General features: G+C 38.0%; 1 protein-coding gene across 1 annotated transcript in view; it reads left to right on the top strand.

Annotated features, from left to right (window-relative positions):
* Nucleotides 1-24,712, top strand: part of LOC145515988 (uncharacterized) — a 148,810-nt gene that overhangs the window by 40,494 nt on the left and 83,604 nt on the right. The window lies entirely within an intron of this gene.

A 24,712-nucleotide genomic window follows, 5' to 3' on the forward strand; every position in this document is an offset into this window, starting at 1 on the left:
GGAGCCAAAAGCATTAATACTCTATGATTCCATTTTCATAAGATTTTAGGATATTCAAGGTAATATATAGTAATAGTATATCAGTGGTTATTGCAGTTCTAGGGACAGTTCAGTTCAGTTCAGTCACTCAGTCGTGTCAGACTCTTTGTGACCCCATGAATCACAGCAAGCCAGGCCTCCCTGTCCATCACCTGCTCCTGGAATCTGCCCAAACCCATGTCCATCGAGTCGGTGATGCCATCCAACCATCTCATCCTCTGTTGTCCCCTTCTCCTCATGCCCCCAATCCTTCTCAGCATTAGGGTCTTTTCCAATGAGTCAACTCTTCACATGAGGTGGCCAAAGTATTGGAACAGAGACGAGATGAAAAGAGTGATGACAAAATAGCATGAGGAAGATGGAGAGACAGATAAGTTCATTACCCTGAGCTTGGTGATACTTTCACACATATGCAAGTGTCAAAATACCAAACTGCATACTTTATATGTTATATTGCATACTGTATATATGTTAATTAAATACAATATCAAAAATCATTTAAGTAAAATATTATATTTTGCTTACACCAACATTGTGGGAAATTTCCAGTTATGATACATCCTCTCCAACATTGGTATTGTCAGGCTTTTAAATTTTAGTATCTTCATTGCAGCTATTTTTTTATTATTATTAGAGAAATGCAAACCAAAACTACAATGAGGTATCACCTCACAGATGTCAAAATGGCAATTATTAAAAAATCTACAAACAATAAATGCTGGAGAGAGTATGGAGAAAAGGAAACCCTTCTACATTGTTGATGGAAATGTAAATTGGTGTAGCCACTATGGAAAACAGTATGAAAGTTCCTTAAAAAGTAAAAATAGAGCTACCATACAACTCTGCAAACCCACTACTAGGCATATACACTAAGAAAATTATAATTCAAAAAGACACATATACCCAATGTTCATTGCAGCACTGTTTACAATATCCAGGACATGGAAGCAACCTAAATGTCTTCAGTTCAGTTCAGCTGCTCAGTCATGTCCAACTCTTTGCGACCCCATGAACCACAGCATGCCAGGCCTCACTGTCCATCACCAACTCCTGGAGTGACTCTCAAGAGTCTTCTCCAACACCACACTTCAAAAGCATCAATTCTTCAGCACTCAGCTTTCTTTATAGTCCAACTGTTACATCCATACATGACCACTGGAAAAACCATAGCCTTGACTAGACAGACCTTTGTTGGCAAAGTAATGTCTCTGCTTTTCAATGTGGTGTCTAAGTTGGTCATAACTTTCCTTCCAAGGAGTAAGCGTCTTTTAATTTCATGGCTGCAATCACCATCTGCAGTGATTTTGGAGCCCAGAAAAATAAAGTCAGCCACTGTTCCCATTGTTTCCCCATCTCTTTATCATGAAGTGATGGGACTGGATGCCATGGTCTTAGTTTTCTGAATGTTGAGCTTTAAGCCAACTTTTTCACTCTCCTCTTTCACTTTCATCAAAAGGCTCTCTAGTTCTTCTTCACTTTCTGCCATGAGGGTGGTGTCATCTGCGTATCTGAGGTTATTGATATTTCTTCAGGCAATCTTCATTCCAGTTTGTGCTTCTTCCAGCCAAGCGTTTCTCATGATGTACTCTGCATATAAGTTAAGGCTGACAATATATAGCCTTGACGTCCTCCTTTTCCTATTTGGAACCAGTCTGTTGTTCCATGTCCAGTTATAGCTATTGCTTCCTGACATGCATACAGGTTTCTCAAGAGGCAGTTCAGGTGGTCTGGTATCCCCATCTCTTTCAGAATTTTCCAGTTTATTGTGATCCACACAGTCAAAGGCTTTGTCATAGTCAATAAAGCACAAATAGATGCATTTCTGGAACTCTCTTGCTTTTTCGATGATCCTTCAGATGTTGGCAATTTGATCTCTGGTTCCTCTGCCTTTTCTAAAACTAGCTTGAACATCTAGAAGTTCATAGTTCACATATTGCTGAAGACTGGCTTGGAGAATTTTAAGCATTACTTTACTAGCATGTGAGATGAGTGCAATTGTGCAGTAGTTTGAGCATTCTTTGGCATTGATTTTCTTTGGGATTGGATGTATTCACTGTACTTTTAATTTTTCTGCAAAATAATGATATTCAGCATGCGTTTCTATGCTTATTGTAATATGCTTGCTTTTTAAATTGCCTACGTATTACTGCTGCCCATCAACCAAAGATCAGTAGGAGGACTTTTGTTATCAAACATACTTGGGATTTTTATTCACTGCAGTAAGGAGCTCCTAACAAAATATGGTTAGTAGAATTTCCTCATAGCATTCAGGCCTGAATTCTTCTATGTTCAAGAAAAGAGTTTGTTCTGGCCAAGGTGTTATTATAAAGCAGGGGTAATTTAGTGATTTGGTCTGCCAGACATAATCCAGGAGGTACAGAGAAATAAATTATCAGCAGGCCTTCGTGGAGACAAGGAGAGGATAGTACTACTCTTTTTGTGCTTTGCATATCATTTTGTGTACAAAGGTCCATATAGTCAAAACTATGGTTTTTCCAGTAGTCACGTAAGGATATGAGAGTTGGCCCATAAAGAAGGCTGAGTTCCTAAGAACTGATGCTTTCAAACTGTGGTGCTGGAGAAGACTCTTGAGAGTCCCTTGGACAACAAAGAGATCAAACCAGTCAATCCTAAAAGAAATCAACCTTGAATATTCATTGGAAGGACTGGTGCTGAAGCTGAAGCACCAATACTTGGGCCATATCATAAGAGATGACTCACTGGAAAAGACATTGATGCTGGGAAAGACTGAAGGCAGAAAGAGAAGGGGATGGCATCACCGACTAAATGGTCATGAATTTGAGCAAACTCTGGGAGATAGTGAAGGACAGGGAATCCTGGTGTGCTGAAATCCAGGTGGTAGTGAAGAGTTGGACATGACTTAGTGACTGAACAAGCAGAATAATCCTGTATCCTACCTAACAGTGCTGAGACAATCACAAACTGAGAGCAGCTGAACTTTAGGCTGATTTTTTTTCCTTATTTCTTATTCTTCCTATCTCAACTGGACTCTTTGCTTACCACAGTCTTCATACATCCTGAGCATATGGTATAAGATGTTGATGTCTCTCCTTCTCATCTCTCTCTGTATTTAAAAAAGATTTATCCTTTTTCCAAGCCTATTTTACTTCTTGACTTTGTATACCTTTTCAGTTCAGTCACTCAGTCATGTCCGACTCTTTGCGACCCCATGAACCGCAGCACCTCCCTGTCCATCACCAACTCCCGGACTTTACCCAAACTCATGTCCCTTGAGTGGGTGATGCCATCCAACCATCTCATCCTCTGTCGGCCCCTTCTCCTCCCACCTTCAGTCTTTCCCAGCATCAGGGTCTTTTCAAATGAGTCAGCTCTTCCCATCAGGTGGCCAAGTACTGGAGTTTCAGCTTCAACATCAGTCCTTCCAATGAACATTCAGGACTGATTTCCTTTAAGATAGACTGGTTAGATCTCCTTGCAGTCCAAGGGACTCTCAAGAGTCTCCTCCAACACCACAGTTCGAAAGCATCCATTCTTCGGCACTCAGCTTTCTTTATAGTCCAACTTCACATTATACATGACTACTGGAAAAACCATAGCCTTGACTAGACGGACCATTGTTGGCAAAGTAATGTCTCTGCTTTTTAATATGCTGTCTAGGTTGGTCATAAATTTTCTTCCAGGGAGTAAGTGCCTTTTTATTTCACAGCTGCACTCACCATCTGCAGTGATTTTGGAGCCATCCCACCAAAGTATATACATATATATACACAAATATATACATATATGTATATATGTATGTATATATATGTACATATGTATATGCGTGTGTGTGTGTGTGTGTGTGTGTGTGTTTATCTTTTGGTGAATAGATATTTTTAATTTTAACAAAATTCAATTTATAACTTATTTTTCTTTTACTTATCATTCTTCTGGTATCCTTCAAACATTTTTTTCTCAGGTGGTGTTAGTGGTCAAGAACCTTACTACCAACACAGGAGAAGCAAGAGATGCAGTTTCGATCTCTGGATCAGGAAGATTCCCTAGAGGAGGACATGGCAACACACTTCAGTATTCTTGCCTGGAGAATCCCAAGGACAGAGGGACCTAGCAGTTTAGAGTGCTTAGAGTCACAAAGAGTCAGACACAACTGAAGTGACTTAGCATGCACACAAACATTTTTTTTTCTACTTCAACTTCATTAAAATCCTATTACATATTTTTTTCTGTAATTTTTATTTTCTCTTTCAGAGTTATAATCCACATGTAATTAATTTTGGTAATTTGTGAGACAATAAAAAGTCTTTTTTTCATTTATTAAATGTTTAATGAACATGTACCTCATTTAATGATAATACAGATGATGACGACCAAGGCATCATTCATATTATGATTGTTTCAAAGTACCTATAACTGAAAAACTTATACATTTGCATACTTATACACCAGATGCATATTTTAAAAGGGAAAGATGATAAAAATGATGAAGACTCAATTCTTAGAGAAACATCTCTCTGAGAAAATTACCACAATCATTTCAAATAATAAAAAATTTATGGAAACTTTAGTCATGCTACCATCAAATATACACTAAACGACTTTCAAAATCACTTATCTATGGGATGAGTGTATTGGCTACTATTATTTCAAAATGCTACGTTATACACAAAAAAGATGAATTAATTATTGCTATATTGGAGTTACTTACAATAGTTCATATCAATCCACACAAGCAAAATAAATCCTTTATGTTATCATTTTGCAAACACATTTTTAAATAAGGATAGAAGTTGATACAATGATTTGTATGTAAAAAGTTTACTTGGTAATTAAAACTTCAGTGTTACATTTCATAAAAATCTCTGATTTACCTTGACAACATGAAACCTTCTGTATACTGGCAGTAAAATAATACAGTAGAATCAAGAAACAGCTGCAAATTGAATGACTGAAAATAAAATCAAATAAAATAGCCCAAGTCCACACTTGGGCTCTGTGATTTTCTTTTATAGTATAAAGATTTCTGTTTTATTATTTGGCTTTACAACAGACAAAAATGTTTAAATAACCTATGGCTTTCATTGCAAAGCAAATTCCTCCTGTATGAAAACAAATAATTTAGAAATAATTTATTATGAATCAATGGCACAACATTCCCTCTAGCTCATTCCCACTTACTATTATACTTTCCTTAAAAGTGCCAAAGAAGGGATTTAAATTTATTACTGCTCATTAAACCTGTAAAAGCCTGTGTTAATTGGATGTCAACCATTTTTACTCACTTACATGTAGACTGACATTAAGGGCCTGGTGATTTACAGGAAACCTAAAGAGTATGAAGAATATCTGCTATATTTACTAGCTTATGGAGAAATAATATATGGTTTCTATCTCTATCAAACCACAGGCATTCAGCATGTCATAAAAGAAGCAATCAGTTTCTAAAAGACAGAGTGAAGATATATTTCTTTATGTAATTGAAAGTTAAGAGATTAAACCATCAAGCTCTGTAAGAAAGGGAATGGGCCATCCTTAGAATGTATTAGAAAAGCATTGTTAGATAAAAGCATATGCCTCCACACAGTCTTTGTTGGATTAAAGAGAAACCAGCAGTCATAAAGTCATTATAACATACACACACACGCAACATGTAAACACCAAAGTAAAGCATATTTAAGTCTTCAGTAGCTCAAAAACCTATTCTCTTCTGTAACAACTCAAATATTTTGCTTTGTGATTCTATAGTTTTACAAATGCAATTATGCTTGGGAAGCAAACCAAGTACTATATAATTGTCTTGATAATCATGGTAAAAGGAGACCAGAAAACTACTCCATCTTGTCAGCTCTTACTCTTGAAAAGATCCAAAGAATTTAATTCACTGGACTTTATTTTGAGTGACAGAAGCAATTTACTTACCTCCAGATTCTAGTGTCTGTGTGCTTAGTCACTCAGTCGAGTTCAATTCTTTGTGACCCCATGGAATGTGCCCGCCAGGCTCCTCTATCCATGTGATTCTCCAGGCAAGAATACTAGAGTGGGTTGCCACACCCTTCTCCAGGGTATCTCCCCAACCCAGTGATCAAACCCACGTCTCCTGTGGCTCCTGCATTGGCAGGTGGGTTCTTTATCACTGAGCCACCTGGGATTGCCTGAGGAACGTGTATGTGTGTGTGTGTGTGTGTGTCTACAGTGTGTTGCGTGAGATATCTAGGTCTAATGCTATACTGTAAGTATACATGAATATAGTATGCATGTAATCTCTAACACAGACATACTTGTGAGATACTGTTTGTTTCCAGGTCACCACAGTAAAGCAAATACCCCCAAAAAGTAAGTCACACAATTTTTTTTTCTTGGTTTCCAACAACAAGTTATATTTACTTGTATAGAAAATGTGTACCCTTTGACTATGAGAGATATATTAATGTGAAAAATGCAGATTTTTTTTTATTATTGAACTATTGTTGATTTGCAATGTTGTACCAATCTCTGCTGTATAGCAAAGTGACTCAGTTTTACACATATATGCATTCTTTTTAAATACTCTTTTCCATACGGTTTATCCCAGGAGACTGGATATAGTGCTATATACTTTTATGATTCTAATGCTTTTTAACTTCTCCACAGGCCTGAATCAGCTTTAATATGTTTGCATGTTAATGGTCAGCAAAAACCAACTAAAATCACTGAGAAAGTCTTGGGATTTTGTTGTTGTTTTGTATGACTGTTCTTCCTTCAAATGAAGGCTATAAAAAGTTCAGACATCACTGAGAATAAACTGGAAGAGTTGGAAACCAAGCATTCTAAATCGTTTCATTAGAAGACGTATTATGTAAGGCAGAACACTTATTTGAGTTAAATTTATGCCCTGGGTTGGGATGATTCCCTGGAGAAGGGAATGGCTATCCACTCCAGTAATCCCACCTGGAGAATTGCATGGACAGAGGAGCTTGGTGGGCTACAGTCCCTAGGGTCACAAAAGGTCAGACATGATTGAGCAACTAAAACTTTCTCTGTGCTTTCATGGCAAAGTTTGCGGACCACTGTGTGTGCAATATTCATCTTACAAAGATTCTTTATCTCTCTTTAGGATTGTAATGGGTTTAGGATTGGAAACAGATGGGAATACCAGCATATGTAATCTAAATTCACAATAAAAACTACTGTGTGGTCAATGAAAGCTTATTTTTCACTGCAGAAGGAAAAGTAGCAGTACACAGCAGGTTATATTTTTTAGGATACTTCCAAACATAGCTATCTAGAAAAGTTTTATTTGAAACAACTAGCCAGAAAGTAAACTTGCAACTCTTCAACCAGTTTAAAGAGAGAATTTTTGATCAAAACAAAAATGATCTTTATTTGATTGGTGAACCAACAATATCTTTACAAAATGTAATAGAAAACTTTTATATTTAAAAGTAATTGAAAATAAATTTAAATAAGAAGGCAGTGTTGGTTTCCAATTCTAAGAAAACAGTTCTGAAACAGTTATTTTAAGTTTCAAGACCCCAGATTCCCTAAATGGAGAATGTGCATGCGTGCTCAATCATGTCCAACTCTTTGCAACTCCATGGACTATAGCCTGCCAGTCTCCCCTGTCCATGGGATTTCCCAAGCAAGAATACTGGAATGGGTTTTAATTTCCTTTTCCAGGAGATCTTCCCAACCCAGGGGTGGAACCTGGGTTTCTTGTCTCCTACATTGATAGGCAGATTCTTTACCACTGTGCCACCTGGGAAGTTATGAATGGATAGTACGTGTGTAGATTTCAAATAATTAACATCGGAAGCATTGAGATTATCAGAATTTACAATAGTATGTGGCAAGGGGTATGAGCAATGTATCCCAGTTTCTCATCAAACAAAAAGAATGAAATCCATTCCTAGACTACACAGAGGTCCTAGGGAGAATTAAGTAAACACAACCAGAGTTAGATGAGTTCTGAATCCTTCAACTTGAGAGGTGTCTCAGACATGGAGGCAGGTAACAGGATCCAAACACAATGAAGGGGATCTGAAAATAGAGAGGTGCTTTCCCACTTTGCCTCTGAAACTCCAGGGGGAGGCTTCCAGGGAGATTCCCAGCCTGAATGTGATGGCAGTCCCAGGTTGGACTCACAGGCAGGGCATCTTCAAGCTATGAGAGAACCAAAAAGGAGCTCATTCCCACTCAAGTCTAAACTGGGAAACACCAAGTCTTTCCCACATGTGTCCTTGAGCTGAACAGATGATTCACAGAGTCTGAAACTTGAAGAGAGCTGAGTATGAAGTAAAAGGGCTTTATCAACAAAGGCTGTGGAGGGAACAACAGAAGCAATGGAACCAACATATGTCAGAAAGTTCTGTGTCATCAGCTCCACTTTCAGCAAAAGTCCATGAGATTTGAGGGGAGAGGATGTGTCTGGGGATGCTCTTTGGTCACCATGTTATAGCCTGGTTTCCTCTATATCTAGGTACCACTCAGAGAAGGGGAAAGATGAGGAAGGAGGGAAAGGCAAGCCTAAGTAATCCCAAAGACGCCAAACTGTAGACTGAAAGATGCAGTTGTCAGGTTGCGGTAACAACAAGTTTTTTGAGTACTGATTGAACGGGAGCCAGAGAAAATTTGAACAATTTTATTACAGGAAGGAAGGAAGGAGGAAGACAGGAAGGAGGGAGAGATTGAGAAACAAGGGGAGAAAGAAGATCTGTACAGGGGGTTAAATTTTAAACTGTTATTCATAATGTTAGTTTTTAAATTTTTCTTCCAGAGATGTCAACCCAACAATCTCACAGAACTAATTACCATTCCACTTTATGCTAAATGCCACTTTTCCATGTAATTCTGGAAAATATACAGAAATGTCTATGCTATATATAGAACTGGCTATCACTCTCATATACACATTGTGTTGGTCTATTAAGAATTCTATGAATCATCATATATTATAACGGTTTTTAAGTTTTATCAGATTTTTTAATCTAGGAAATGAAATTGAGAGCATTTAAGAGCTGACACTGAATATAGCTTGCTGTGATGGTATTAATTGTAAATATGAAAATACAATCATTTTATTGGCTTGGATGTCCTTTGTCCATGGGATTCCCCAGGCAAGAATATTGGAGTGAGTTGCCATTGCCTTCTCCAGGTGATCTTTCTGGCCCAAGGATCAAACCTGTGTCTCCTGCACTATAGGCAGATTCTTTTACTGTCTGAGCTATCAGGGAAGCCCATAATAATATTATATAAATATAACAATACAATTATTTTATTGACTCAGATGTAGTAAACATAATGATATAATTGATACTATATAGTACCAACACAAACTTTTCATAATGTTTTTATTAAAAAGCATTTATAAAAATTACTTTAGGATTCATATACATCACAACAAATTTCTTTTGAAACATTAACAATTAGACATATCCATATAAAACCTTACTTTGCAAATTAAGGGTAAAATATCTGCATAATTTCTGTGTCATAGCTTTATCTAGTCTTCCTGAAATGTACATGAGATTATGTGAGATTAATTCTGTAGCAGGTGTTCATAAATTACAGAAAATTTAAAATTCAAAACTATTATTATTAGAGGCTTTATTTCCTTATAACTTGAGGATTGTATCATAATGCTGTGTTAACATTTTACAGACATTTTTTCTTCTTTTCAATGAGGCACATGTCAATTTTTGTGCTCTATATAAAACTGGTTAGGAACATATATAAAGATAGAGTCAATACGTGGCTGAATGAATATAGCTGTAATCTTCCCTTAGAACAAAAGGACAATGGAAGTGAGCCAAGGGTATGTCACATGGTCAAGACATCCAGTATCTGAAAACTTGCAGGGTCTGACTGATCTATTATATGGTAATAATGTGTGCTCAGTCATGTCTGACTCCTTGTGATCCCATGGACTGTATCCCCCCAGGATCCTCTGTCCATGGGATTCTCCAGGCAAGAATACCGAAGTGGTTTGCCATTTCCTTCTCCAAGGGATCTTCTTGACCTAGAGATCAAACCCACATCTCCTGTGTCTCCTGCATTGGCAGATGGATTGTTTACCTGCTGAGCCACGAGGGAAGCCCCTGTTATAATAATATTATTATAGTTGATGAACCATGTCCCTGATCTTTCAGTTTTTGTGACAAAAAAAGAGGTTTTATGAGTTTATGACTGAAAGTGAAAAGGCTATGTTAAATACACACACACACACACACACACACACACACACATGCACTGGCATGCACACATGCGCGCACACACACATACACACATATATGAATAGAGAGAGAGAGAGGTGCACACATTAGTATTTCCCCTCAAGAAAACATGGAATAAATGACAACATTACACAGGTTTCAGAAAGCTAATCCATCAGGAAAAAATCCCAGATTGTCAACTGTCAAGAATTTCACTTAATGGGTTGCTTTCCCACCAGGAGCTCTTGACAGACACAGTTCTTCAACTGTGGTTTCAACCAAAAATAAAATCCGGGGATGGAAAATGCTGCAACTTCTAACTGAAGTTAAAATAGCTGTTGAACATAGTTTTGTGCTTCTAGTGTAATTCGGGAACATCAAAAGATAACAGTATTTCTATTTTATGGTTCTTATTCAAAATCTCAGCCCCCAAAAGTGAGAAGTTTTATCTCCTTAAGTAATTTCCTTAACAGCTTTGAATTGCTTCTGCAGTCAAAAATGCAGGTCCTAAGTGATGGACTTCTTGGCAAGCTTTTTCTGTCATCTCCAATGATGGATACAGAGATGTTGATTGAAATTTTTGAGTTTTAAATAGATGTATGGGAAAGAAATCTATGTTGCTTACAAATCATAGCATTCACTCCCATTTTATGACTGTAGATTAGATACCTGTTCCTGTCATTCCTACTGGCTCCCCGTTTTTGGCTTTTGTTCTGAGAAATCACCATTTTCAGTATATTAGAGTGTGGACTCAAGGAAAACATCAAGAACTATTCTTGACAGATATGAAACAAACACTCTCCAAGTTATTAAACTTGAAATTAAAATGCACTTATGTGAAGAAATATCATATTATATATTTAAGTCACTTAAATACAATCCTGAAAATTTCACCTGAGGCTGAATGTAGTACAGAGCTGGAAGAAGAGTTAGTGGTCATATTTTCTCCAGCAAACAGAGCAACAGGACCACAAAATGACCTGAGACTTGGCCATCTAAATTATGGCTGTGATTAAGCCATAACCTGTCTGAAAATAGTAGTTTCTCTTTAGGGGAATCAAGCGGTTCTTGCAGAGCCACTGAGCAAATTTTTCTTCCCTATTATCTAGACAGAATATGTAGAATCTGGTAAGAAATGCAGCAGAATGTGGCTGGAAAAAGACACAGCAAGTCCCCTACACACGAACAAGTTCTATTCCAAGAGTGTGTTCATTAGAGAGCACGTTCATAAGTTTGATTTATTTGTAAGTCCAAAAAAGTGAGCCTAGGTACCTAGCACAACTGACTCTATACTGCTGCTGTTACACTTGATTTCAGACACCCTGGGCCTGAAATAAAGACACTGAACTACTGTCCTCTATACAGGACTGTAGAGCAGACAAAAGCACAACCACCTGCAGAGGATGCATGCAGACAATGGAGCAGACACGTGAGCTAACTTACATGATTGGACATGCAAATGCAGGCACGTTTGCATCTTTGAAAATTCTGGACTTCCTGTTTGTCATCACCTCACTGTGGAGGTCTGCTTATTCATATCTCTGACTCTCCGTGGACCCAGTGCTAACAAATGATCACATTATCTCATCTTTTTGTTCCATACTCTGTTTGACATGTAGATTTCACATAGATTTCATCTACTCAAAACCTCTTCCTCTGTCCTTAAAACCAAAAACCTCACTTTCGAAGTTATCAGGAAGCAATCAGGGGAGATAAGTTTCCAGTTTCTACTGCCCCATCTGTTCACCTCTCCACGCCCACCCTGCCTTCTGTTAGACTCTTCATGGGCAGACTGTCCATATTCCCAGGAAAGGCAGGGGTAGTCACTCTGGACCCAGGTTCCATGTCTTCCTATTTATCCAAGGAATTTCTGTAATCCCTCTTAGTCCCTCTTGCATCATCAATTTTTCTAATGCTAGAAGAAATAAAGTAATATTTTTCTCCTAAAACAAAAAGCAACAAGGACACTTCTCTCAACCTCACTTTTCTCTCCAGTTCCAATACCTGGCTCTTCACTGAACCCTCCACACACGTTTCCATCTTTATATTCTCAGTTCTTCCCAAGAATACCCAGGTACCACCTGGTTCCCTACCAGTGACACTGGAGTAATTTGCTCACCTACTTAGTGAGGACTTCTCCAAATGTTCTATTTCAAATGGCAATCACAATATAGCCTGGTGCTCTTTCATTTTATTACCATTTAATTTTTAAACTTTTTCTCCATGGAATTTGTCACCATTTAAAATAACACAGATAACCCAGAGAAAACCATAATTCAAAAAGATATATGTACCCCAGTGTTCAGTGCAGCACTGTTTACAATATCCAGGACATGTGAGCAACCTAAATGTCCAATAGAGGACTGGGTAAGAAAGAAGTGGTACATACATACAATGGAATATTAGACATAAGATGGAATGAAATTCTGCCATTTGCAGAGACGTGAGTGGACAGAGACTGTCATATGGACTGAAGTAAGTCAGAAAGAAAAACAAATACTGTATATTAACACATGTATGTGGAACCTAGAAAAATGGTATAGATGAACTCATTTGCAAAGCAAAAATAGACACACAGACATAGAGAACAACTGTATGGATACACCAAGAGGAAAGTAGGGGAGGGATGAATTGAGAGATTGGGATTGACATGCATACACTATTAACACTATGTGTAAAATAAGCAACTAATGAGAACCTACAGTATATATAGCACAGGGCACTCTACTCAGTGCTCTGTGGTGATCTGAGTGGGAAGGAAGTCCAAAAAGGAGGGGGTATATGTTTACATACAGCTGATTCATTTCACTGTACAGCAGGAACTAACACAACATTGTAAAGCAAGTATATTCCAATCAAATAATCAAAAAATAATAAGTAATAAAATGACAGGTAGATTGAAAGAGGTGCTTATTTAATTAATTATCTATCTCTGTCCTGCAGAATGTTACTTTCATGAGGGCCTGGACAGATTTTTTTGTCTGTTTTTTTCCTCCTATGTCAACTCTACCTAAAACAGCACTTGGGACATAGTTGGAGCCTAATACTTGGTTAAATAATTAAAACTTGGTTAAATAATTAATTGATGAAATGGATGTGGAACTGAAACCATTCTCAGATATTGGTACTGAATATTTTAGAAAGAGACAGGAAAACCGCATCTTGAGCCTTCCAAAGTCAAATTCATTTTAAAACCAGTGTTCCATAGGTATGTCTTATGCTGTGTTAATCAAGCATGAAGAGAATACAGGTAGTAGAAACATCTACAATGAAAGACTAAAAACATCAACTTTGGAAGTAGGAAAGTGGATTCACAGCCAGGCATAATTTTTTTTTTACTTTATGTTGGGGAAATCGTTTAGTCTATCTAAACTTCCATTTCCTTTTCTCAGAATAGAGGATTAAAGTTGAAATCCCCTTTGAAATGAGGATAAAATAAACTGATGTAGGTAAAGCCCTTAATATTTACTAAGCTTCCAGGAAGAATACCATGTTAAATAATTCTGAATTTAGGCTTACATTAAACAATTATATTAGCTCAGTTCAGTCGCTCAGTCATGTCTGACTCTTTGCAACCCCATAAATCGCAGCACGCCAGGCCTCCCTGTCCATCATCAACTCCCAGAGTTTACTCAAACTCATGTCCATCGAGTCAGTGATGCCATCCAGCCATCTCATCCTCTGTTGTCCCCTTCTCTTCCTGCCCCCAAACCTTCCCAGCATTAGGGTCTTTTCCAATGAGTCAACTCTTCACATGAGGTGGCCAAAGTATTGGAGTTTCAGCTTCAACATCAGTCCTTCCAATGAACACCCAGGGCTGATCTCATTTAGGATGGACTGGTTGGATCTCCTTGCAGTCCAAGGGACTCTCAAGAGTCTTCTCCAACACCACAGTTCAAAAGCATCAATTCTGCGGCACTCAGCTTTCTTCACAGTCCAACTCTCACATCCATACATGACTACGGGAAAAACCATAGGCTTGACTAGACGGACTTTTGTTGGCAAAGTAATGTCTCTGCTTTTTAATATGCAATCTAGATTGGTCATAACTTTCTTTCCAAGGAGTAAGTGTCTTTTAATTTCATGGCTGCAATCACCATCTGCAATGATTTTGGAGCCCCCAAAACAAGTCTGACACTATTTCCACTGTTTTCGCATCTATTTCCCATGAAGTGATGGGACAAGATGCCATGATCTTAGTTTTCTGAATGTTGAGCTTTGAGCCAACTTTTTCACTCTCCTCTTTCACTTTCATCAAAAGGCTCTTTAGTTCTTCTTCACTTTCTGCCATAAGGGTAGTGTCATCTGCATATCTGAGGTTATTGGTATTTCTCCTGGCAATCTTCATTTCAGCTTGTGCTTCTTCCAGCCCATCGTTTTTCATGATGTACTCTTCATATAAGTTAAAAAAGCAGGGTGACAATGTACAGTCTTGACGTACTCTTTTTCCTATTTGGAACCAGTCTGTTGTTCCATGTCCAGTTCTAACTATTGCTTCCTATCCTGCATACCGGTTCTCAAGAGACAGGTCAGGTGATCTGGTATTCCCATACTTTCAGAATTTTCCAGAGTTTATTGTGATCCACACAGTCAAAGGCTTTGGCATAGTCAATAAAGCAGAAATAGATGTTTTTCTAGAACTCTCTTGCTTTTTCCATGATCCATCGGATGTTGGCAATGTGATCTCTGGTTCCTCTGCCTTTTCTAAAACCAGCTTGAACATCTGGAAGATCACGTTCACGTATTGCTGAAGCCTGGCTTGGAGAGTTTTGAGCATTACTTTACTAGCATGTGAGATGAGTGCAACTGTGCGGTAGTTTGAACACTCTTTGGCATTGCCTTTTTGGTATTGAAATGAAAACTGACCTTTTCCAGTCCTGTGGCCACTGCTGAGTTTTCCAGATTTGCTGGTATATTGAGTACAGTACTTTCACAGCATCATCTTTTAGGATTTGAAATAGCTCAACTGGAATTCCATCACCTCCACTAGCTTTGTTTGTAGAGATGCTTCCTCAGGCCCACTTGACTTCACATTCCAGGATGTCTGGCTCTAGGTGAGTGATCACACCATCGTGATTATCTGGGTCGTGAAGATCTTTTTTGTACAGTTCTTCTGTGTATTCTTGCCACCTCTTCTTAATATCTTCTGCTTCTGTTAGGTCCATACCATTTCTGTCCTTTATCGAGCCCATCTTTGCATGAAATGTTCCCTTTGTATCTCTAATTTTCTTGAAGGGAGCTCTAGTCTTTCCCATTCTGTTGTTTTCCTCTATTTCTTTCCATTGATCACTGAGGAAGGCTATCTCTTCTTGCTATTCTTTGGAACTCTGCATTCAAATGGATATATCTTTCTTTTTCTCCTTTGCTTTTCACTTCCCTTCTTTTCACAGATATTTGTAAGGCCTCCTTCACAGATATTTGTAAGGCCTCCTCAGACAGCCATTTTTCTTTTTTTCATTTCTTTTTCTTGGGGATAGTCTTGATCCCTGTCTCCTCTACAATGTCACGAACCTCCGTCAATAGTTCATCAGGCACTCTATCAGATCTAGTCCCTTAAATCTATTTCCCACTTCCACTGTATAGTCATAAGTCATAATTGTATAAACAATTATATTAACTTATTACTTTTTGTGAATTTCCTTATTTAAAACACTGAAGGTGAATACTAGTGTGTTCTGGAGGGCAGTCAAAATAGCATTCTGTGTACTTTACGGTTGAATTACACATTTGCACATGTTTATGAGGGTATACATAATTTTATACACTAGATATTTAGACCCATATTGGTTATTTTTTACAACTTTATTCATATTTATTGCTTTATATACATAGACTATTAATGTGCTTGTTCAGATATAAATATATAGAAATCCCAACAGCCTTTTTAATTTCACTTTATAGAGTAATGATAAAAAAAACATGCACATTATGATAACATAGAAGGGGAACTCTGATTTCTCTGATCTTTGAAATAAAGTTCTATAAACCACAGCTATAATGTAGGATGGTAAAAATAAATTCATATTCCATTCTGCTCATATATTTGTAGGGTCTGCAACTCTTTTCTTCTTCTTTTTTTTCCCCACTGCTTTAAGCCTGTATGAATAAGTGAACAGCTTCTTGTGAAAAACATATTCTCTTCATTTAAAATTTTATTTTAAGTAGAAATCTTTTACATCTGAAATTAATAAACTCATGTTACAGAAACGTCTTTCAGATTTAAATAGAAATATTCAGTACTGGTAACCTGCAGAGTGAGTTACTCCAGTCATTTTTCCTACTGCACATATTTTTGGTATAGGAAATTGCCCCTTTTCATTACAAAAGTCCCTGGTGTATACTATATTCTAGCTCTTATAAACTTGTATCAGCATATGTGAGCTCCAAAATAATAATTTAGTGAAATTTTGCACCATGCAAAGCAAGTTTGCAGAAAAAGACCATCTATGGTTTTTCCAGTAGTCATGTATGGATGTGAGAGTTGGACTATAAAGAAAGCTGAGTGCTGAAGAATTGATGCTTTTGAACTGTGGTGTTGGAGAAGACTCTTGAGAGTCCCTTGGACTGAAAAGAGATCCAACCAGTCCATCCTAAAGGAAATCAGTCCTGAATATTCATTGGAAGGACTGATGTTGAAGTTGAAACTCCAGTACTTTGGCCACCTTCTGTGAAAAACTGATTCATTTGAAAAGACCCTAATGCTGGGAAAGATTACAAGCAGGAGGAGAAGGGGACGACAGAGGATGAGATGATTGGATGGCATCACTGACTCAATGGACATGAGTTTGAGTAAACTCCAGGAGTTGATGATGGACAGGGAAGCCTGGTGTGTGGCAGTCCATGGGGTTGCAAAGAATCGGACATGACTGAGCTGAACTGAACCATCTTAGATGCTAGCCCCACTTAATCCATTTCTTAGGCTTCTGTCCATAGGCATCCTTGAAAGTCTTTTCAAAACAGCACTCCATGTGGTGGGTCATTATTTGAGGTGACCTGACACTGAGAGTAGTGTTTTCCTGGGAGATCCTAGGAGGGTGGCATAAGGTCCTTGCAGCTCCCTTGCATCAGGAAATGCCAACCAACTCCAGTACTCTTGCCTGGAAAGTTCCATAGACTGAGGAGCCTGGTAGGCTACAGTCCATGGGATCGCAAAGAGTCAGACACGACTGAGCAACTTCACTTCACAACTTCACTGCATCAGTCCTCAACCTACTGCTGCTGGGTGTTATCTTTAGGGCTTTGCTACCTTACTTCCCTACTACAGCCTCTGGTGGCTCAAATGGTAAAGAATCTGCCTGCAATGCAGGAGACATGGGTTCGAACCCTGGGTCAGGAAGCTTCCATGGAGAAGGAAATGACTATTCAATCCAGTATTCTTCCCTGGATAATTCCATGGACAGAGGAGCCTGGCTGGCTACAGTCCATAGGGTCGTACTGAAATTAGTCATTTTAAATGAGTTCAAGCTCTCATAAAACTATCTTCAACTGTAAGAATAGGATTTCTGCCATGGCATAATTCTCAATGCAAAACACAAAAACTGGTAGTTATTATGTACAATATGGATGCACCTTCTGGTTATTCAGATAAAAGCCTTCCTTCTAAGTTACTCTTACCAAGCTTCTGTGTTTTGGTTTGCCAGTCCATCCCTGATTTCAGAAGTGGACCTCTGACCAAATTGGGAACAATTCTAATACTCCACTCACATCACAGCAATTGGTCCAGAGATTATGACATGAGACATTAAAATTTTACTGGACATTTTACTCGTTAGATATGTAGACAAGACTCCTCTCTGATTTAAAAGCTGTCAAGAGACAAGCCCACCTTTAGGAGAGCCAGGCTTCATAAATCAAGGCAACATGAAGAAAGAGGTAGAGATAAAAAAAAGAAGGAAGGGATATTTACAATGTCTAGGCACATGGGTTTCAACCATCCCTAAGGTTAAATTCCCCCATGATTTCTCATAATATATTCAGGTGAGAAAATGGATTCTTTTTTTTTTTTAATGTAAAGTTAGGATTAATTTGGATTTTTGTGTGGGAAACCAAGAGTTCTGACTAACACAGAGTTTTCTTATTTTCCTTTTTCTTGGTACAATAGTTTCAATTCAAAAGAATGTTATAAATTCATAACATATAACTTTGGGTCAGTTCTCTCTGTAGGACCTAATGCACTCATGTGAAAAGTTAAATTCTGATATGATGAAATTTTTTATAGAACGTTGTTTGGAATAAAGCTATTTTGCATAAAATAACATTTTATAAATTAAATGGAAATTTTAGTACTTCTCAATTCAACTTTAAACAGCAGCAAAAAAAAGTGTTTAAGTAATTTGATCTGAAAAAGCAAATTATCAAGCAAATACACATGTTTCTAGTTCCGTGGAACATTAAATTATTTCATATAAGCCATAACTAAAATATCTCTAAGCATGATTAAAGAATAAGATTCATACATAACTGAATATAACTCAATTTTTGACACAAACACAGTAATCAAATTAATTTCTAAAGTTTTGCTCAAAGTGATTTTATAGGACAAGTTTATTTTAACAATGTGATTGCATAGGTCTTGACTGAAAAATAAATTGTAGCTTTCATAGTCTAAAGCTTGAAATATCAAAAACAGCTATTTTTTCTTAGTTGTAGTTGCTGGCTTATTTGAGAATATAGTTTCCTCTATTAGACACTTACTAAAATATATTCTTTTTAATTTTAGTAAGTATGTCAATATGACCAAACATGGAATTCTATATCCAGAAAAACAAATTTCTCCTAAAAATAAAGGCAAAATATATTGCCTACTTGACTTCCACCTCTGTAAGTAAAAGAAAACTGAGATAACTTGTCTGCAAAACTTTGCATTAAAGTCTGTGCTGACAGATAGATGGGGGTCCCTCTGGATGAATGGTCTCAGTAATGTGATAGGGTGTGTAAAGACATGTCTGCAGAACAAGCCTGGGCACAACTCAAGGACTCACTGACAAGAAATGGATTCAGTTCAGTTCAGTCACTCAGGTGTGTCTGACTCTTTGTGACCCCATGGACAGCAGCACACCACGCTTCCCTGTCCATCACCAACTCCTGGAGCCTGCTCAAACTCATGCCCATCGAGTTGGTGATGCCATCCAACCATCTCATCCTCTGCCATCCCCTTCTCCTCCTGCCTTCAATCTTTCCTAGCATCAGGGTCTTTTCTAAGGAGTCAGTTCTCGCATCAGGTGGCCAAAGTATTGGAGTTTCAGCTTCAGCTTCAGTCCTTCCAATGAATATTCAGGACTGATTCAAAATTGGGAAAGGAGAATGACAAGGCTGTGTATTGTCACTCTGCTTATTTAATTTACACGCAGAGTATATCATGCAAAATGCCGTGCTGGATGAATCACAAACTGGAATCAAGATGACTGGAAGAAATAACAATCACCTCAGATATGGAGATAACACATCTTAATGGCAGAAAGCGAAGATGAACTAAAGAGCCTTTTGATGAAGATGAAAGACGGAAGTAAAAGCTGGCTTAAAACTCAACATTCAAAAAACCAAGATCATGACATCCAGTCCCATCACTTCATGGCACATAGATGGGGTAAAACTGAAAACAGTGACATATTTTATTTTCTTGGAATCCAAAATCACTGGGTATGGTGCCTGCAGCCATGAACTTAAAAGACACTTGCTCCTTGGAAGGAAAGCTAAGACAAACCTAGACAACATATTAAAAAGCAGAGACATTACTTTGTCAACAAAGGTGTATATAGTCAGTGATTTTTCCAGTAGTCACGTATGGATGTAAGAGTTGGTCCATAAAGAAGGTTGAGAGCTGAAGAATTGATACTTCTGAATCGTGATGCTGGAGAAAACTCTTTAGGGTCCTTGGACTTCAAGGAGAGCAAAGTAGTCAATCCTAAATGAAATCAACCCTAAATATTCATTGTAAGGACTGATGCTGAAGCTGCAGCTGCAATACTTTGGCCACCTGATGAGAAGCGCCAACTCATTAGAAAAGACCCTGATGCTGGGAAAGACGGAAGGCAAAAGGAGAAGCAGGCAGCAGAGGATGAGATGGGTGGATAGCTCATAGTTATCCCTTGGATAACTCAAGGGATATGAATTTAAGCAAACTCCAGGAGATAGTGAAGGACAGGGAGCCTGGCATGGTGCAGTCCATGGGGTTACAGTCGGGCATGACTTAGTGACTGAATAACAACGGCAAAACATCTGTATCTATACTAAGTTCATATATGTTCACACCAATGTGGCCCACTCCAAACCATTACCACCTAGGGCATGCCATATCTCCTCCTTTTGCTTATCTATAACCTCCTCTACAGCATCATGAAACCTGGCCCCCACCATCCACTGAACACAGATTACATTGTTACACTGTGCTGTCACATTTCACATTCCTAACTGTCATCCTTGATTTCCTAAATAATTTTAATTGCATGTATTAAGGTTCACTGGAGAAGGAAATGGCAACCCACTCCTGTATTCTTGCCTGCAGAATCCCATGGATGGAGGAGCCCGAGTGGGCTACAATCCATGTGGTCACAAAGAGTCGGACACGACTGAGTGACTAAACCACCACCACAAATTAAGGGTCACTCTTTATGCTGTAAAATTCTATTAGTTCGGACAAATTCATGTCTGCATCTACTATTATAGTGTCATACAGAATAGTTTCAACTCCCCCCCAAAAAATATTCATGCTCCTTACCCATTAAAACAGAATTCCCCTCCTCATGGGCTTCCCTCATAGCTGAGTTGGTAAAGAATCTGCCTGTAATTCAGGAGATCCGGGTTTGATTCCTGAGTTGGGAAGATCCCTGAAGAAGGAAATGGCAACCCACTCCAGTATTCTTGCCTGGAAAATCCCATGGACAGAGGAGCCTGGCAGGCTACAGTCCATGGGGTCGCAAGAGTCGGGCATGACTTGCGACTAAACCACCACCACCACCACTCCTCTCCTTACCCTTTGGCAGATGCTGATTTTTTAAAACAGATTTACCTTTTCCAGAATATCATACAATTGGAATTATACAGTGTAGTGGCTTCTCTGGTGGCTCAGACAGTAAAGAATCTGCCTTCAATGCAGGTGATCTGGGTTCTATCCCTGAGTTGGGAAGATCTCCTGGAGGAGGGCATGGCAACCCACTCCAGTATTCTTGTCTGGAGAATCCTCATGGACAGAGGAGCCTGAAGGACTACAGTCCATGGGGTTGCAAAGAGTTAGACATGACTGAGTGACTAAGCACACACACACATATCATTTTCAGACCAGTTTCTTTTACTTCCAATATATATTTAAAGTTGATCCATGTCCTTTGGTGACTTAATAGTATGTTTCTTTATATGGACAGGTAATACTCCATTGAATGGATGTAAAGTAGTTTGCTTATCCTTTCACTTGTTAAAGATACCTGGGTTGCTTCTAGTTTTGGGCAATTATGAATAAAGCTGCTATAAACATTATCATGCATTTTTGTGTGGGAAAGCTTTCAGATCAGTTAGGTAAATTCTAAGAGGCATAGTTAACTGAATTGTAGAGTCAGATTATGGTTAGATTTGTAGAAACTGCTATATTATCTTCCACAGTACCTGTACCATTTTGTGTTTCCACCAACAATCAATAAGAGATTCTTCTTGCTATTTTATAATTTCTGTTCTCTCACTAATGAGATTCAGCTTAATTTCTTAAATCAGACATTTTATAATAGAGCAAAGCCACATTAGTGCGAAAATGAGTGAAAAGTTTGAGCTGAATACCTATTATTTAAAGTCAAGTTATAGGATACCCAGAGAAGCATCAATACAGAAAAACAAAATATCACCTCTCAGAGAACTTTGTGCAATTGGTTTTTTTTTTAACTTTTTATTGGAGAATATTTGCTTTACAACATTGTGCTAGTTTCTGCTGTATAGCAAAGTGATCAGCTATATGTATACATTCATTCTCTCTTGTAGGGATTTCCTTCCCATTTAGGTCACTACTAAAGCCAGTTCCTTATCAGCATATCACCCCTTTGAATACAAACAGATATTGGTAAAATGCTTACAAACTTATTGCTATTAGCATGGAACCATATACACTACCATATGTAAAATAGATAGCCAGTGGGAATTTGCTGTATGACACCGGGAACTCAAACTGGTGCTCTTTGCAACCTAAAGGGGTGGGATGGGACAGGATGTAGGAGGGAGGTTCATGAGGGAGGAGACATATATATATCTGCACTGGTTCATGTTAATGTATGGTAGAAACTAACACAATGTTGTAAAGCAATTATTCTTCAATTAGAAATAAATGAATCGGAAAAAGTATAAGAACCTCATATTTCCACTGAGATTTTAAATTTTAACATATATATATATATTTTTTTTATCAAACTTCAGTATATCCTGCCAAAATTTCTATGTATTATAAATAGGCCCACTAAAAATAAAAATCAAATAACTCCTTCACATCTTCCATTTTCAAGTAACTGTTCTTTGTTGGATTTGTGCTCTTGTGGAGTTTCTGCTCAAATACAACTAATCAAATAAATAGTGTACTTTCCCCTGAATCTGATGTATTAGCATTCTGTCTTATATGAAGTTTTTTCTAAGGGTAAAAGTTTAATGATGAAATTTAAGATAACCAAAGTCTTAGGCAAGCAATCTTTTGTACTCAAGCTTTACAGTGTCAGTTAAATTTTCTGCTACAACCATCAGAAAAGATCATTTACAGATTTTTATTAAAAAGAAAAAAAAATCTTGCACCTGTGCTGCAAAATTTTAACCAGTTCTGCTTTTCCCGAGTTACTTTTTGAAACTTTATTATGGCCTAATAATTCTCAACGACTTCATTCCACTCACTTCACTCACTTCATACTTTATCACTGGAGAAGGAACTGCAACCCACTCCAGTATTCTTGCCTGGAGAATTCCATGGCTGAGGAGCTTGGCAGGCCATGGTCCATGGGGTCTCAGAGAGTTGGACACGACTGAAGTGACTGAGCAATAATTCTCAAAACACTGATGAACAGTGTGTAATTGAGGTCATATTATAATGGTCTATTATAATGGTTCATTCTTTGTATCCACAAATGGACCTTTGCTTCTGTCTCTGATCATTCTCTGACTTAAGGGAAACCAGGAGCCTCGTCAAAGAGGGGGCCTCTATGTGACAGCCTGTCAAGAAAGAGTGAAATGTAACTTTATTCAAAACGGTACAATCGGATGCATGGAAATTGCTATCCAGGAGTGAGGATTTGCCATTCTATGAGAAAAGAAAAAAATCACAAAATAATCTCACCCCATGGACTGTAGCCCACCAGGCTCCTCTGTCCATGGGATTTCTTAGGCAAGAATACTGGAGTGGTAAGCCATTTGCTTCTCCAGGGGATCTTCCTGACCCAGGGATTGAACTCAGGTCTTCTGCATTGGCAGACAGATTCTTTGCCACTGAGCCATCTGGGAGGCCCACAAATAGTCCCACACTAATGTGCAACATTTTTAAAAAAATATGATTTGTTAGCTAATATTATGTTCAAGTCCCTAAAGAAATAAAATATTGTCTTTAGTTTTCAGTAACATACGCTGTAATGATGAATGTCACGCTCCTTTGTAAAATGAAAACATTACACATAACACAGTGAGACACGACCATGATGATGGCAAATATATATTTATAACTCAGGTTTCTCTCAGCTGTTGGTACCCATTATAGTAATTTACTGCTCAAAGATGATTGCCCACCTGCCTTATGATAACTGCTATTTGTTTGCTGCCCCTATAGTTTTGCTTTCCCGTAAAGGATGTAGCATCACTGACTCAATGGATATAAATTTGAGCAAACTCCAGGAGATAGTGGAGGACATTGGGGAGCCTGGTATGTTGCAATCCACAAGGTGGCAAACAGTCAGACATGACTTAGTGACTGAACAACAACAACAACAAAGGCTTTTAAATGGAATCATTGTTATACTGCCTTCTGAGTCTTGTTCAACTAAAGTAGCATAAAGTACTCTGCAATTTTCTATGTTATTAACTGTAGCAACACTTTTTATTCCTTTGTGTTGCCAAGTAGCAGACCATCGTATAACATACAATTTAGTTTATCCATCTGACCATTGAAGGACTTTGGAATTTTCCAGTTTTGGGTGAATGTGAATAAAATTGATCTAAGCATATGCAAAAAGGATTTATATGAATATAAATTTAAATTTTATTGGAATCAATACATCAGATCACTCTGATCATACATTTCTGGATCAAATGTTTATGTTTATTTACATTTAAGATACTATGGCTTTTATTTCCCTGTACAAAGTTCTATGCTGTTCTTGCTTTCTCACTCAGTTGTGTCCATCTCTTTGCGACCCCATGGATTGTAGCCTGCCTACCTACTCTGTCCATGGGATTTCCCAGGCAAATTCTTGGAGTGGGTTCCCTTTTCCTTCTCCAGGGAATCTTCCTGATCCAGGGATTGAACCTGCGTCTTCTGTGTCTCCTGCATTGCCAGTGGA

This window comes from Giraffa tippelskirchi, chromosome 1 (assembly GCF_054371585.1).
Source record: "Giraffa tippelskirchi isolate mGirTip1 chromosome 1, T2T-mGirTip1v1.2.pri, whole genome shotgun sequence".
NCBI lineage: Eukaryota > Metazoa > Chordata > Mammalia > Artiodactyla > Giraffidae > Giraffa > Giraffa tippelskirchi.